The sequence below is a fragment of the Podarcis muralis genome, chromosome 8, assembly GCF_964188315.1.
Source record: "Podarcis muralis chromosome 8, rPodMur119.hap1.1, whole genome shotgun sequence".
NCBI classification, from domain to species: domain Eukaryota; kingdom Metazoa; phylum Chordata; class Lepidosauria; order Squamata; family Lacertidae; genus Podarcis; species Podarcis muralis.
In genome coordinates, this window is record NC_135662.1 from 49,117,352 (window position 1) to 49,134,136 (window position 16,785).

At 39.0% G+C, this 16,785-nt stretch overlaps 1 long non-coding RNA gene across 1 annotated transcript in view; it reads left to right on the top strand.

The window, feature by feature from the left end:
* Positions 1 to 16,785, top strand: part of LOC114600748 (uncharacterized) — a 158,581-nt gene that overhangs the window by 76,130 nt on the left and 65,666 nt on the right. The window contains exon 2 of the long non-coding RNA XR_013393957.1: positions 6,235 to 6,314. This is a non-coding gene — a long non-coding RNA (uncharacterized LOC114600748). The remainder of the gene's footprint in view (positions 1 to 6,234; positions 6,315 to 16,785) is intronic.

Below are 16,785 nucleotides of genomic sequence, written 5' to 3' on the forward strand. Positions count from 1 at the left end.
ACCCTGCATTTAAAGCACATCCAGTGCACATTTAAAGCACATGACTTTCCCCAAAGAATCCTGGGAGCTGTTGTTTGTTAAGGAGGCTGGGAATTGTAGCTCTGTGAGGGGGGACGACTGCCAGGCCAGACCCTATAAATATCTAATCAAGTAATGTTAACAGTGAGCAGGTAAATAAACTTCATTTTAGGCATTGATATTCTGCCTCATGATTATTCTGAAAATACTGGCCTCTTCACATTGTGTTGCTGCCTGGCCTATAACATCAAATATAGTAACTGACGAGTGCCATGAGAGAAGACAGATTCTGTTCAAGGGTTGGTGGTTGTGTACAAAGAATTGAAATCTGAACTAAACTCTACGTAATACTCTAAATTAGTTCAGTCTGGCTTAGGCTGCAATGCTAACCACACTTACCTGGGAATTCAATCTGACTTACTTCTGAATAGATTTGGTTTGGACTGTGCAGTTAGCTGGAGTACACTTTGGCCCATAGGATGAAATATAATTACCTATATTACTTTGCAGAGCACGTTGCTATCCGTGTTATCTCTTTGACAATTCTTTTATATCGTGGACTAAGTATATATCTACTTCCTACATATCCACTTTTGTTTCTAGGGTCTAAGGGTGGATAATGGCATTGCATTAAACACAAAAACGACTCACAGCCCAACCCACATGCTATCCAAGGTTTGGCAGCAGGAGAGAAAGTTGATTTTAAAGTCCAATTGAATCATTCGGAAGTGATCCATTTAATTTGCAGTTGTTTCCCAGATCAAACATTCTGCACCCTCTGGGAATAAATGCAAAATCTTAAAGTGCAAAAGTATGTAGTAAAATCATTGCAGATTAATGTTATCTTTTCCACACTGACGTAAGTGGCAAGAGTCCCACAAGAAGAGCAAGTATTTTTTCTCAGAACAATTCCCATTCGCAGTTTGTACTAATCACCATAAATTATCTCCCACTCAGTAGCAGCCATGTAAATGTGTGGGGTACCCTTAGCTATCCATCTGTCTCTGAATTCCTATGTGATAGCTACTGCTTAAGATGAAATGGGTTAGGGCACCCTTCACCAACCCAGTGCCCTTTCACAACATCTGGAAGGCATGGGACTAGCAAATACTGAGTTAGGGCACGCATCTTAGGACATAACCTTGGCCCTGAATACTGCTAGAAGCTTATCTGACTTTCATTGTCTTTTTCTCACCATGTCTCCCTCAGCTGGATTCTTTCTCTCCTCCAAATAATCTTTCTGAGGCTGCAGCTAGAACTATTGTGTTGTTGCAGAACTAGGTACTTGAACTAGATAATTGTGGGAGGCAGCCCAAGACATCCATTGGGCTCACGTTAGTAAAAGTAGGATGAGTTGCTGGTTTTTTCCCCACCTACAAAATTGTATGGAGATATCTATGCCACAAGGCATTCCATATGTTAGAGGAGTGATATGTGCAGTCTCCACAAGAAAAAATAACAGACTACAAGGCTAGTGCTATGAACTCCATCCCTCACATTAAGTGAGCCCATGTGTGTGTGTGTATAATATATGCAAACACATCTGCCAATCAAGAATCAGGCTTATATAAGAAATAGAAACCCTAAGGACTTCAGGGGACAATGGCTATGTGTCTTTCTATCAGAGCCATGGTGGTAGAGAGGAAATAGAGCAAAAATACGAGTGCCTATTCTTTTTCTTCTTCTATGATTTTGGTATCTTACTGGATTTTCTTGCTCATTCACATTGCATGGCAGAGGATGCATTCTTTAATTTGTATACAAGTACAAGATTGTTTACTGAGTGATAGGGGAAGAACGTTGCCTATAAATGTTGCCTAATATTTAAGTGAATGAGATTAGAGTTGGTTTTGGAGAAAATAAACTGGATTAGTCAGTGCCCATTTGAATGAGGGCCATAGATGTGTTTATACCTTTGTGACCTATGTGGTCATCAGTGGTAGTTGTGGGAGCCCACTCCACAATATTTTTCTAGGATTGACCCTCTGTAAATCAGGAGGAGTAAAACTTGAATTGCAAGCTGGTAGGAAAATTGTATTTCCAACACATACTTCTTTATTTCCTTGCTCAGCACATCCTTAAGGTTGTGATAAGTTTGGAGATGTGCTGAATAAATCATTACTATAGTTAAACTCATGATGCTGTCTACTTGTTTGGAAAGATCTGGAAATTACAATTTAAATCAGATTTTAGTTACTTTTGAGAGGAGAGAGAAGAACTCGGTTACTAGAGGGCCAGCAAGTTAGCAATAAGATAATTTGATGACTGTCCAAATCAGCCACAAGTTGAGCCCATTTAAATGAGCACAAAACCTGTATTTGAAGCCACTGTTACCAAGATTTCAACATAGAGTTCCACTTCTACAGTCATTGTACAAAACTTTCCATTATTCTTTTAATGTTTGGAAAAAGATGCATTGGGAGCAAAGACGCAGTACAATAGGAACCCCATATGATCCTTTTCATATTATAAAGTGCTTTTGCTCCCAAAGGATACTGTTGTCTTATGTCCTCTTTTCTTTTAACCATGATTAAGACAAGAATAAGAAGTTTTGTGGGTAGAGGTTTGTGGAGGCTGTCAAAAAGCACCAATCCATGTTGGCTCTATGTAGTGGGCATAAAACTTTGAAAAGCTCTCATATCATGTTTGCTTATAGTATGCAGTGTCCTTGCACCAATATTGTATGTTTCCATTGGTGTCAGCAACCACACTGGCATGCTGACAATGCACGCACAGGGGTGGCACATGGCTTAAGAAGCTTTTAGGTTTTAACCCATCACATGAAATGCTGACATGAGTGAGTGCCTTTTGGCAGCCTTCATATTGGGAACTGGTAGTGGTGGGGAAATAATGTTAAAATCGTCCCAAAACTCCATCTATTATGTTATATCATGGTGTGCATTTTCTAGAGCTAAACCGAAAACTGTATTTAAGATGTTTTTATTCATTGCCTGAGAATTGTTTGGGTCTCTGGGTTTGTCTGGAAGCAGAATATATGTATTAGTGATCAGCCTGCCTATTATGGAGGATAATGAGTGGGAAAATCAATGCAGCAGGGGGCAATATATTGAGAAACATAGAATGACTTGAAGAAAAAAAATTGAGTTAGCAGATTCATTTTCTGGCAGCCTAAGTGATGTCCCTGTCCGTGGACTACTGGATCAGCCAAAAATCTCTGTCTGTCTGTCTGCCTCACATTTGCTGCAGAAGTAATTTTTCTACAACTAGTGCACAATTTAAAATCCCCCGGTGGTCCTTATTTTATGTAAAGAACAAACATTGACACATTGTGTGGTCTACACATGCTGAGATGAAATTTTAACATGAATTACAAGCTTTTTTATTTTTAAAAAACCACTGGTTGGGGGTCTTATATTAGTCATTATATTGAATTAATGCTTTTCTTTGTAATTTATTGCTAAGAAGGCAATATTGTCATAATGTAACATCTGAAAAACAAACACCATCATTTCAAGAAGGATTAAAGACAATAGCAACATAGCAACTGTTTCTGTTTGTTTGATGATTAATCCTTGAATCTGGGTAATGCTAGGGATTTTTTCAGGAACTGTTGGTTCACATCATTAAAGATGCTTTAAGCTTTATTAAGACATTTGTTAAAGATGTTTTTGCTTAAGGACTTTAGTTGAGCGGCTGACAATCATTAGGATAATTGTATACTGAATTTTGTGATTGTTGCCACAAGTAAAGAGAAATTGGACATAGATCCAGGAGTTGAGGACACACCAGGCAGGCAATGGGCCATTCTAGGTCCCCACAGGATCTGCTCCATCTTGGCAGCTTTCATTTTCTTTGTTTCAATGATGTTGTGTTGAGATGCCAAGTCTTTTTAAGCCAACCGTGCATGCCAACAATAAAATAATAGCTCTCTAGAGAAATGTAGTTTGAAAAGTTTATGTTTTTCACAACTAGATACCAGAGATGCCGCTGAATGCCACAAAAAGGCTTTTTCTGAGTTGTATTTATTTATTTATTTATTTATTTATATAATTTATATCTCACCCTTTCTCCATTGACCTCAGGTGAAGGTTACAAGAAAAAATACAAACAATAATAAATTTAAATCAGTTAAAAACCATCCGTTAACTACATTTTAAGGTCCAGAAATATTATTCATCAAAAGCCTGATGATAATATACATGTTTTCAGTTTGCTAAAAGTAAGCAAAAAGTTGGTGCCAAGTGGATTTCTGAGGAGAATGCAGCCCATAACTGAGAAGGCTCACTGTTGAGTTACCGTAGTTCTCCTCAGGCTTTCCCCAGTGATAGCAACATTCAGGTTGTAAACTCATAGTAAAATAAAGACTCATACAATAATAATTCACAAGTGGCGGTACACTACACATACATTCCCCCTCCCTGCCTTTATGGTGCCATCTCTGTGAAGGAAAAACAATCAGTATCTATTGACCCTCAGAAACGAATCACAAGAAACCTTCCAAACCTTGTCCACTTCTATTTAATTATCACAGATGGTTTCCATCACTGAGTTACAGAAACTGAAAGGAAGATCTTCAGTAGTGTTTTATGGCTTCCTGGCTGTTATTTGCTAGCTGTGGCTAAGGATTGTATAAAACAGGATATAGCACCAGCAGCAGCAGCAGAAAAAACCCCTTCTCCCGAAAGAGACAGCATCATGAATAAGCAAACAAGCCATGTCAGCCATTATCCAGAGACTAAAGGAGTCAAAAGACTTCAAAGATTGCAGGAACCACATTGTGAGAAAAATAATGACCACACTATAAAAACAAATACAATATTCTGCTGCTTGCTTGCAAGATCCTGGCAGCCTTTCTTCAGCTGCAGAATCAAAACATTTCTACCACCCCTGAACTTCCCGGAGAAACCTCTGCTCCTTAACACCTACTGTGATCTGAGGTCATGAGGAGCCAATGTCAGCTCAGCATAAAGAAAGGTTCACATACTCAACTGAGACCCACGTTCAAGAGAGGAAAAAATAGTTTTGAAGGCATTTTGCTTATTCCTTTCAACATCCTCCCTTATAATTCGGGTGACTTTAAAGCTATCCAATTTCAGTGTTAATTTCAACTGGCTGGAGAAGAGCACTTAGGATATACCTTCCTTCCCTTTAAGATGTCCAGATGGATTATTTGTCTTAGATTGAAAATTCAGACATTGGGAGGGCAGAGGCTGCCATCTGGCCACCCCTCCTGTGATTCAAACTGCATGTGATGCACTCATCTCTGCCCTATGCATTAGTTCTCTACATGAAGCTGCTGAAATCTAAAACTAAAATATAAAATGTCCATTTCTGAGTGATGCCAAATTTGCAACATGGCTAGCTTCTAATATTTATTGTTCTGATAAACTCCCCTAAACCATGGAGTATTGCAAAGTAATGATTCCTCCTCAGCCTCATCACTATTCTTAGGGAACAATAACGGTAGAATTAGTAGCAAATTACTGCCCATCGCAAGATGCATAAATTATGATTGTGTGAAGAGGAAACATGACAGATGAATAGTAGCTAATCTGGAGAAATTGTGCTCATCTGTTTAATACATTTTAATCCCACCCTCTCTCTGAGAAGCTCAAGGCAGCCTACATGGTTCCTTTCTCTTGCTCTTCCTTAGCATCCCAAGACAAATAAATGTGTTCTGTGGCTTGAATCTGAGGACTTCAACATAAGTACGGTATCCCTTTTCCTAATTCAACATGGCATGATATTGGCTCACTACTGACAGGGGAGTGGAGAAGAGAACAGCTAATTTATGCCTACCCTGTGCAAATTCCTGATGGGTTTATATGTTACAAATTCAGTCAATCAATATCATTGTCATCACATACATTAGATTTATTATAAAGCCATTGGGTACTTTATAACTGAGAAGCAGGGAGTGATGAGAATAGAAATGGAATAGGTCAAGGTTTAAATTGGGCAATTGATTCTTTGCTTGGGGTTGGGGAAAATAGGACTTATTAAGGCAATTCCTTCTATGAGTCTAGTACAACTCTGAGGAATGCCAAAGAAAGCAAGATGTTGAAATCGAAGTCACCATATGTGCATCATATTTTTCCATGGGTGATCCTGAATATAAATATACATTTTTTTTAAATGTCAACTACTGCTTTATGTGTTTATTTCTCTTTGGAATGGAATTCACTGGGTTAATTTTTATTAGCTGCTATAATTGATAGCAGTTAGGTGCTTACCTCTCGATCTCATTTATTTCAGGTTGCAGACACTATATTTCCATAGTCTGATGACTTCATGCTGGAGCTGTTTCATCAGACAAGCCTGAGCTTGAACTAAAGGTACGTAGTATTTCCTTAAAACATAGATGTTAGTGTTATTTTTTACAGGTTGCTTAGCAAATTGCACATTTTTTATGGTCACTCAACAGTCTGGGGTGGCAGCAGGGGTAAGCAAGAGTGGGGGATTTCAGACAATACTTTAAATACCTTTTTATTTCAGGCTGTTTTTATTTTTTGTGTGTGGTGCTTTGCATTGTTTTCACTGCTGCTGTTTTAATGTTTTAATGCTGGATGTGTTCTTGAGGATCTGATGGAGAGTGTGTGTGTTTGGAAATATTGTAGTATTGATTTAATTTTCTTTTTTGATGTAAGCTTCCTTGGGAAGTTTTACCCTAAATAATAGCAAATTAATAAATATTCATTAAAATTTGTTGGTTCTAGTGCCACAAGATTTGTGTGTGCCCTATTTTCTTTGTTACTGTCATCATTTTTAATTTTTTTTATGGCTAGGGGTCTCAAAAACTGAAAGGAGCCCATGATTGTACATAAGAAATTGGGTACATAACCCCAAATATGGAATGAAGCAGTGATTCGGCTGCCTGATACACTTGATTTAATCTTAAAAGTCACATTTACATAGCAATATGGCCTTACAAGACAGAAGCTTTTTAGGGGAAGCAGCCCCCAAACTATTTTTATCCCACAGAATATTGTGTTGTTTGGAAAGTTTCCCCACCAGCCTATTTGATTTTAGTGGTGGGTTTCACAATGGCATAATGGCATGTGGCTAAGCTAACAAAAGGTATTCTGTGCTCTTTTCAACTGTTTAATAATGTATGGTGTTTAGGGATATATTAATAATAATCTATAGTTCCATTTCTCTGTATAAAATCAAAGCACAGCCTTTGTCACTGGTGAACTCAATTATGAGAGCCTACCCCACCCCGATCTGTAGTAATAGGAGTAAAATTGAACTGGAAAAAAAACCAAGTCAGCACATCTTTAACCAGGTGTTCAAGATTGTATTCTTTGAGACTGAGAATTAGATTATCTTTTGAGGGAAGAGCAGTTTATTGTACCCCACATAGAATTAGTGAAACATTTCTGTCTTTTTTTGGGGGTGGGGGGGAATCCCCTTGAATATCCTGTTTGAAAAGGCATGGTAAGAAACAGTGGACATAAATAAACAATAAATACAGCATATCTCCCTATGCAAACAAATGAGATTTGTAATAACATAGCCATGGCAATAAAGAATGTTTACCTCAATTTTATATAGCATAAGCTTATAACGTTTGGGACTTAGAGAATCCCAGATTCATTTCCTCTTACAGTTCCTTGCACCACAATAAAATTGTTCTCTTACAGCTGCCAACACATCTTCTGCCAATAGCCTTGGGACTTTCTGAGAATCTCCTTGTTTATCCAAGAACAATTATTTTCATCACAGAGAGGCTACTTTGTATGTCATGTGCAAGGTTCTTAACAAAAATGGGGGCCACTATACAATCTTTATACAGAAAAGTGCTTTGCTCCCCAGTCAGCGTGAGAAAAAATCTACACGGGGTTGCCACCTAATCCATGAAAGGGAGAACAAAAATTCAAGGGTTTAACAAGGATGCTGAGCTTAAATGAACAAGCAAACAAATAAAACTTGGGTGTGATCCATAACCATTAAAAGTATTGGGAAATCTGCCATTTATTTCAACGAGACGTTGATTCCATTCCATTCTGAGAAGCAAAACCACCATTGTTGTGGCCAGTATTAAATAGGAATTGGGAGAAATTCATGTGTTTTTCATTTTAATGCAAACGAACCTAATTCACACCCAATATGCAAACCCAAATGCAATCTGAGTTTTATGTTGCCGTTCCCCAACAAAAAATGCATACAACAATTTGTGCGTTCAGGAAAAATGCATGCAAAAATATGTATATTTGTGAAATTAATGAGCAGAATACATTATATTAGTGAATATTGTTTGGGGAAAAATGGATTATGCGGCAAAACTGCATATAAGATACATAAGAGAAGTATGCATGAAAATGCATACAAATGTTAATGCAGGTTATTGGTCTGTCCATTCATCTAGAGCAGACATGTTCAACCAGTCAACTGCGATCGACAGGTAGCTCCCCTGGTGATCGTGGTCGATCATGGAATTTAAAGAACTGTGGAATTAATGTCTCCGTCCTCCCGCTCCCCTTTCTCTGTCCCTCTGTTGTGTCAAGTGGGCAGTGTTTGGCATTTTCTGTTGGCGATTGGGAATACGATGATTGGCTTTAGCGCTGCGTGCGGTTTTTAGCAGTGGAGTTTTAGGTGAGCGAATCATGTCATTCCCCCTTCAAAGAAGCTCAGTCAACTCTGGTCAATCCTCAATAACAATTGGTAGATCACTGCCAGTTTTTTTTTTAATACTGGGAGTAGATTGCAGTCTCTTGGGACCTGATCTAGAGAATGGGCAACCCAACCTACAGTTAATTATAATGACAATTGTATTGTTAAAGGTGCAGTGGTTTTTCTTACATCCAGAACACAATGAACACCCAAATGGGGTGAAGGCTAAAGGCTAAAGGTTTTCTTAAATAGCCCAAAGAAAGCTACAAAGCATTGTCATGATCTTACACCCCTTCAGTCTTTCATTGCCGATAACCCAGTCAGTCATGGGCATGACTCCTGAAGATGGAGATGCAGCACTTTCTGCAGTCTAGCCTCTGCAGAGCTTCTCCCTAACAGAGGTATTCTCTGGGCTTGTATGCCCACACGTAAATTCCCACCAAAGGGAAAGATTGGAATTGTTGTTGTTGTTATTTAGTCGTGTCCAACTCTTCGTGACCCCATGGACCAGAGCACGCCAGGCACTCCTGTCTTCCACTGCCTCCCGCAGTTTGGTCAAACTCATGCTGGTAGCTTCGAGAACACTGTCCAACCATCTCAATCTTTGTCATCCCCTTCTCCTTGTGCCCTCCATCTTTACCAACATCAGCGTCTTTTCCAGGGAGTCTTCTCTTCTCATGAGGTGGCCAAAGTATTGGAGCCTCAGCTTCAGGATCTGTCCTTCCAGTGAGCACTCAGGGCTGATTTCCTTAAGAATGGCTAGGTTTGATCTTCTTGCAGTCCATGGGACTCTCAAGAGTCTCCTCCAGCACCATAATTCGAAAGCATCAATTCTTCGGCGATCAGCCTTCTTTATGGTCCAGCTCTCACTTCCATACATCACTACTTGGAAAACCATAGCTTTAACTATACGGACCTTTGTTGGCAAGGTGATGTCTCTGCTTTTTAGGATGCTGTCTAGGTTAAGATTGGGATTACATAAGCCAAACCTGGTGCTTGAGTGACACAATGGCTGCTGCTCATCGTTAGTACTGTCAGCATACTGTCCCCTTGATTTTCTTCTTTCATATTAAATGAAAAAAAAATTGTCTCCTTTGTCTTTAGTATCTTTGTCACTTTCTTCTGAATCATTGTCTATTTGTCAACATGTTTCTTGAACTGAATGGGCTACAGTGTTCTTTATGAGACCTCACCACACTGTTATTTCCTGAGTCTCCTTTTTAATCTACCATGGGTTTGATCTCTTATGTATCAAAAGTTTTCCAGGCAGTTGCTCCAGTCTAGTTATAGCCTATGTGTAGATAATAGAGGATGGGAATATGCTGGGGGTGACATATGAAGGCAGCTTAGCTCTGGTTGCCACTGCTTTTTAAGGGAGAGGCATGCTCCACTGTCAGATGCAATATCTCATTGAAACCAGTGATTAAAAGCAGTATATAAATGTTGCAAATAAATGAACAAATATCATTTTATTTTGATGTTCAGCCGTGCCACCAACATTCCCCACTCCTTAAGGAAATAAAGTTTATGTTTAAAATCCATCAGAAATGAAAAGCAAAAGAGGATTGTAGGATTTAATTTGGATTGACTTTGCCAGCACTTCTTTCTTTTGATAGACAATTCAGTTTCATGTGCTATCTTTCAGGTGTCTCACTATATGCCACAGGAAACCAGTCTTGCTCAGGATTTCCCCACCCATCTCTTTAAACTAAAAACAACTGCAATTCACTTTAATCTCTGAAGGCTATCCAAACATTGTGCTGGAAAATGGTCTAAACCAAAATAGCTGGCACAATGTGTGTTGACAAGCTTTAAAGGAATTCTGTCATATTCTATGGGGGGAAAATATTGTTTCATCTAGCTAGAAATCTGCTAGATATAAATAGCTAAGCCATCAACATACTCATGTTTTAATTTAAAAAATGTTTTGGGAAGAAAATACAACACTGAATTTATGTGTAGAGTGTCCCAGAGAATGTTAGGAAGGCAGTAATGCCATTGTCATCAATGCAAGTCTTGGGTTCCATTGACTTCAGTGGGATTTAGGGCTTATCCACACTTATCTTTCCACTGCTCTTTCCAGGCATGGTCCACAGTTTAAAGCTCCATGTCCAAGTGCCGCCCCCCCTTTTGCTCCAGAGCTTTCCATCTGAAAACCCACTCTTTAGAGTTCAAGCAGAGCAAACATCAATATGCAGAAAACCCAAACTGATGTTTGCTCCGATTCAGCTTTAAAGAGCGAGTGTTCACAGAGCAAGCTTGAGGCAAAAAACCCAATGAAACAAAACACAGGCATGAAGTGTTAAAGTGCAGACCCCTGCCTGCAAAGAGCGGGACAAAAGTTAAGTGTGGTTAAGCCCTTAGTTGTGCTTAACGTTCCCTGGATTGTGACTTAAACCCACTCCTATTGCCTCTGCTTGAAATAAGCAACTGGCAAGCGAACTATACAGAAGCAACTTTAACACAGCAACATTACTGGAAGGATTAAAGAAAGCTTGGTTGATTGCTGTTTGTAAGTCAAGACAGAAAGAAAAATTGTGGCCGACATATGGGCTGCATTTTCATAAGCAACAGGTGTGTTTCATTCTGTTGAAGGCAATTGCTGTATCTTTTCTGTTTTCTGGCAGTAACTTATGAAGGATAAGACAATCCTATTTTCTAGCTTTGAACTTCATTTTTACTTGGCAGTCAAAGCTTCTATTCATTTCAGAGATAGTCTGCATTTGCATTACAACCTCTGCTTTTCTTGGAATGTGAGATCACTTCCTGGCAAAATGACTACATCTTTACTATCTGTGATTGCCTTGTGAATTCTTTTCTAGTGTCATTAACACCAAGATATATTTTGCCCTGAGCTTGTTACATAGGTGAGCTGCAGAGCATTTTTAGATAAAACTAACATTTTTAAGCCCTTAAGATTTAGCCACATGTCATGCTACTGGATTAAGTGGTTTCTTAATGATGGCAGAAACCATTAAGGTTCTTATATTTACACTCACAGGAGGTGTTACCCAACAGCTTGCTTCAGGTGGAACTCAGTACATGTCTCAGGACTGCACATGTGAATTTGCTCTGAGCAATGGTTGCATCATTGTGGTAAGCAGAGAAGGAGCCCCTTTTGATGCAACCAACCTTGATCCCAGTATGTGACAACGGAACAGCAATTGGTTGCATCTGCTTAATTACATTTCTTGGAACTCAACACCACAGTCAATGCAAGCAACACCTATAACTTAGGAACACAGGAAGCTGCCTTATAGTGAATCAGACCATTGGCCCTCTGCACTGATTGGCTCTCCAGGACTTCAGACAAGTTTCTCTCTGAGCCTGGAGATTCCAGAGATTTCCAGAGATTCCAGACTTCTGCATACAAAGTAGATGCTCTGCCACTGAACTACAGCCTTTCCTCATTTGGCCATCAACCATCCCTTGCAAGTGACCCGCTTATTAAAATAATATTGGACTGGTGGAAACATCATTGCTCTTTGGCTTTAGCCCCATGTCATGAAACTTAGTAGGTATGACTCAAGATGCCCCATGAAAACTCATCACCTGCGTTTCTTTGTATGCAATGATATTTAAGTTTAGCTTGGACTTTTCTGAAAGTGTTCTTAAACTCATCTCAAGGTTTACTGTAAAAAAAATAATAATCCCTATAACTGGGTGCAGGTCAGTTGTCCCCATCAAATAGATCCCACCCTTTTTTGCCAGAAGTTTTTGGGGACCCACCTCCTCCGAAGCTTATCCACACTGCTCTTTTGCAGATGCTCCACACAAACTGTGTAGCTGGAAGTGCAAGACAAAGACAATAAGAAATGTGACTGACTCGTGATATATCCACAAATGTCCCTGTTCAGTATTCCTGATGTTTCAGTCTTTGCTGAATAATAAGTGGCATACCAACAAACAGACACTTACCTATCAAAGACATGAAGCCCTGAAACACTTCATCACATGAAATTGTAACAGGTTTTTGGCTAGTACGGTGCAAGGAAACCAGCAAATCTCTGTGCTTGTCTTTCCTGTGTGCCCATCTGATAAACTATTCCCTACCAGGATTATTACACTGGGTTTATTGCACTGCACACAAGAATTTAGAATAAGGATTGAGTGGAAAAGAATATACATTGTAATGATTTGGTATTCATTGCTCAGTCTATATTGATGCAGAATATAATTAATCTTTTAGCCTAAAGAGTGGCTGAAAAGTATAATGGATGTGGTAAATGTTATAATCTGAAAAAATATAAATACTAAATTGGAGGATATCTGTCATTGATGTGATTTACACTGTGCCTGCAGCTTTGGAAACAAGCATCTACCTAAACAGCCAAAGCCAGAAACTTGCAACTTGCCTAATAATCTACCAGACCATCCCAGTTATAATTAAATACAGTATGATGCACTGCATCATGCTTGACATAAATATGTTACTTGTTTTTATTCCCTGAAAATTCAGATTGCTTCCATATGAAGCTCTTTCTTTCTTTGCACTCTTTTTGTCTCTTCACATTAACCAACAAGTAAAATAAATAATGTAATTATTATCATTAACTATTCTAAAAGTTTGGTTTCTATGCCCTCACTCCTAATTTTTCTTCTGCTTTCTTTAGTTTCTTCCTGCCTCTCATCCACACAGATCTCTCTTATATCATAGAACACCCGTGAGCCTATTTTCTTAAACCTCAGCTGAATGACAGTATGCTGAGAAATAGAATTTCAGCTTTCCACTAAGAGGAGAATGCAGTGATGTTCACAACCAAATCCTGGAGTTTCTGCTTGACACAGTTCTTCAATGGATCGCGCAGTTAGTTGGAGCATGGTGCTGATAACGCCAAGGTTGCAGGTTTGATCCCCTTGAGGGACAGCTGCATGTACCTGCATTACAGGGGTTGCACAAGTTGATTCTCACGGTCCTTTCCAACTCTGCAGTTCTATGATTCTGTGATTCTTATATCCTGCCCCTGGTATAAGGGGGAAAAAAGAAATCTCAATGACCCAATATAAGTTTCCTCACTCCTTCAAACAGCAGCACTTGTAATTTGATAGATAGCAAATTTGCATTTTATACAGGAGCCAACTGCAGAATCATAAACAGGATTTTATAAACTGTTATATTAGAAAGGCTGTAATAGACTCATTGTGCTTCCCTTAAACATTTATTTCACATATTGAAAAAGAGGAAACTAGTCAAACAGGGTCTCTGAATTATTATTATTATTATTATTATTATTATTATTATTATTATTATTATTTTAGCAAAATACTAAACTGATCAATGTTTGGCTTTCTAGTATAGCTTTCTACATTCAGTTGTTTCTGCTTTTTTGACCCAATTTCCTCTGGACAGAAGAGACCATGAAAGTTTTGCTCTAAACATATAGTTCATTTCCCCATTTTGCCCTATCTTATTATTATTGTACCTTGGCAACAAAGATGCATTTAACTCAAAAGCACACCATATTTTAATTACCATTTTAAATCCTTCCCCTGGGTGAGAGTATTACCCAGATGTGAAGTTTCTGAAAGCTTTAATAAAGAGTCTTACAGCACCTTAAATACTAACAAACGTATTATGGCACAAGCTTTTGTGTATCTGATGAAGTAGATTGTAGCCCACAAACATTTATGCCATAATAAATTTGTTAAGTCTTTAAGGTTCCACAATTAACAGCTTTTTGAAAATCATTCCAAATGATTACAAACTGGGGTAAGCAGCAGCAAAAATGGCGAGTCTACAACTTATACTGAATTGGAATGTTTATTCTTAGTAAAATCATAAGAATCTCAGAGTGTATTGAGGAAAAACCATGTTCTTTTTCTCCAAAGAGAACCTTTTGGGATGTTTGCTCTGAATAGATATTTCTTAAAAGGATATCATTGTTCTGAAAAATAATAAAACTAGTACTTAAACTTGTAAGATAGCTTTAATGAATCAAATATGGGACAGAATTATTATTAGTTCAAGTCCATCATGGAAAATAACCTAAATTAGTCCAATCTGAAATTAGTCCAATCTGAAACATATTTTTACTGTTTCTGCAATAAATGTGAGTGTTGCATTTGCATTTGCAAATTATTCAGTGACAACAAAGTAACCCTTAAAGAAATGTACCTTCCCAGTAAGTTATTTTAACCCGTGAGGCCTCCACCGTTCATCCATCTCTTCTTTGAACACTTTTGCTTCTGAACTGAAGCATTTCAAAGGTCAATATAGACATTCATTCCTACATATGTCTAATCTTGGACATTAGAGCTTTACTTTTACCTCTATCAGAGACGCCTTGGTCAATATCTAGTTAATCTTTACCCTATATAACCTGGTCCTTGCTTTATGTGAAAAGCAAATGCCAGCAGAACTAATTATAGAATTGAGAGAGTTAAGTGAGTCTCTCCCCCCCCCCCCATTTTCTTTTAAAAGAGCTGCAGGGGCTGTTTGCACAGGCTGGAGTCAAGCATCAAGGTGACTTTACCTAAGATTTATTTGAAATGCTTTTTTCCAGAGAATAAAGCAATGACAAATTATATGTTTATATACTGAACGGATCTTAAGCTAGCAAGACAAAATCAATCATCCACTATAGTTATGATGCATTGGTGTCCAGAAACCCGGCTTTTTTTATTTAGGCAGTAATTAGTGCAAAATATCTTTTGATGTCGAACTGGATATGGAACAACTGATTGGTTCAAAATTGGGAAAGGAGTACAACAAGGCTGTATATTGTCCCCCTGCTTATTTAACTTATATGCAGAATTCATCATGCGAAAGGCTGGGCTGGATGAATCCCAAGCCGGAATTAAGATCTCCAGAAGAAATATCAACAACCTCAGATATGCAGATGACACAACCTTGATGGCAGAAAGTGAGGAGAAATTAAAGAACCTTTTAATGAGGGTGAAAGAGGAGAGCGCAAAATATGGTCTGAACCTCAACATCAAAAAAACGAAGATCATGGCCACTGGTCCCATCACCTCCTGGCAAATAGAAGGGGAAGAAATGGAGGCAGTGAGAGATTTTATTTTCTTGGGCTCCATGATCACTGCAGATGGTGACAGCAGTCACGAAATTAAAAGACGCCTGCTCCTTGGGAGAAAGGCGATGGCAAATATAGACAACATCTTAAAAAGTAGAGACATCACCTTACCAACAAAGGTCCGTATAGTTAAAGCCATGGTTTTCCCAGTAGTGATGTATGGAAGTGAGAGCTGGACCATAAAGAAGGCTGATCGCCGAAGAATTGATGCTTTTGAATTATGGTGCTGGAGGAGACTCTTGAGAGTCCCATGGACTGCAAGAAGATCAAACGCATCCATTCTTAAGGAAATCAGACCTGAGTGCTCACTGGAAGGACAGATCGTGAAGTTGAGGCTCCAATACTTTGGCCATCTCATGAGAAGAGAAGACTCCCTGGAAAAGACCCTGATGTTGGGAAAGATGGAGGGCACAAGGAAAGGGGGACGACAGAGGATGAGATGGTTGGATAGTGTTCTCGAAGCTACAAACATGAGCCTGACCAAACTGCGGGAGGCGGTGGAAGACAGGAGTGCCTGGCGTGCTCTGGTCCATGGGGTCACGAAAAGTCGGACACGACTAAACGACTAAACAACAACAACAACAACATCTTTTGATGTCAATTTGAAATTTGCTCTTGCCTATCAAAGTGTGATAGGTTGTTCCAATACACTCCAAGATGTGGACAGTGCTGTATATGCTGATGGAAAAGTTCAGGCATAGGCCTAATAGCTTTTAATATGAGAAAAAGAGACCCAATATACTACTGAACATAGCTTGTTAGTGAGTAACTGAGATGCACATGTGGAAGGATGACTTCCAGGGTACCTTGAACTTTGGGAAATGCTCTGCGTGTGCAGTAGAGATGCACATAAAAAATATTTCAAAACAACGATGGCCTAACCACAGCCTTAAGCAGCAGCCGGGGCTCAAATGCAGATGATGAAGAGCTTCTGTGATCCAGCACTTTAGTATTGCCTGCATAGGTACAGACAACTCCCAAGAACATATGGCAGCCAGGATTCCCTGCCTCATCAATTCTGATTCTAACTTATCACTTGCTAAGTGAACATCATAGGAACATAGAAAGCTGCCTTATGCTGCGTCAGACCATTAGGTCCATGTAGCTCAGCATTGTCTACACTGACTGGCAGTAGCCCCCCCCCCCCCAGTCTTCCCCA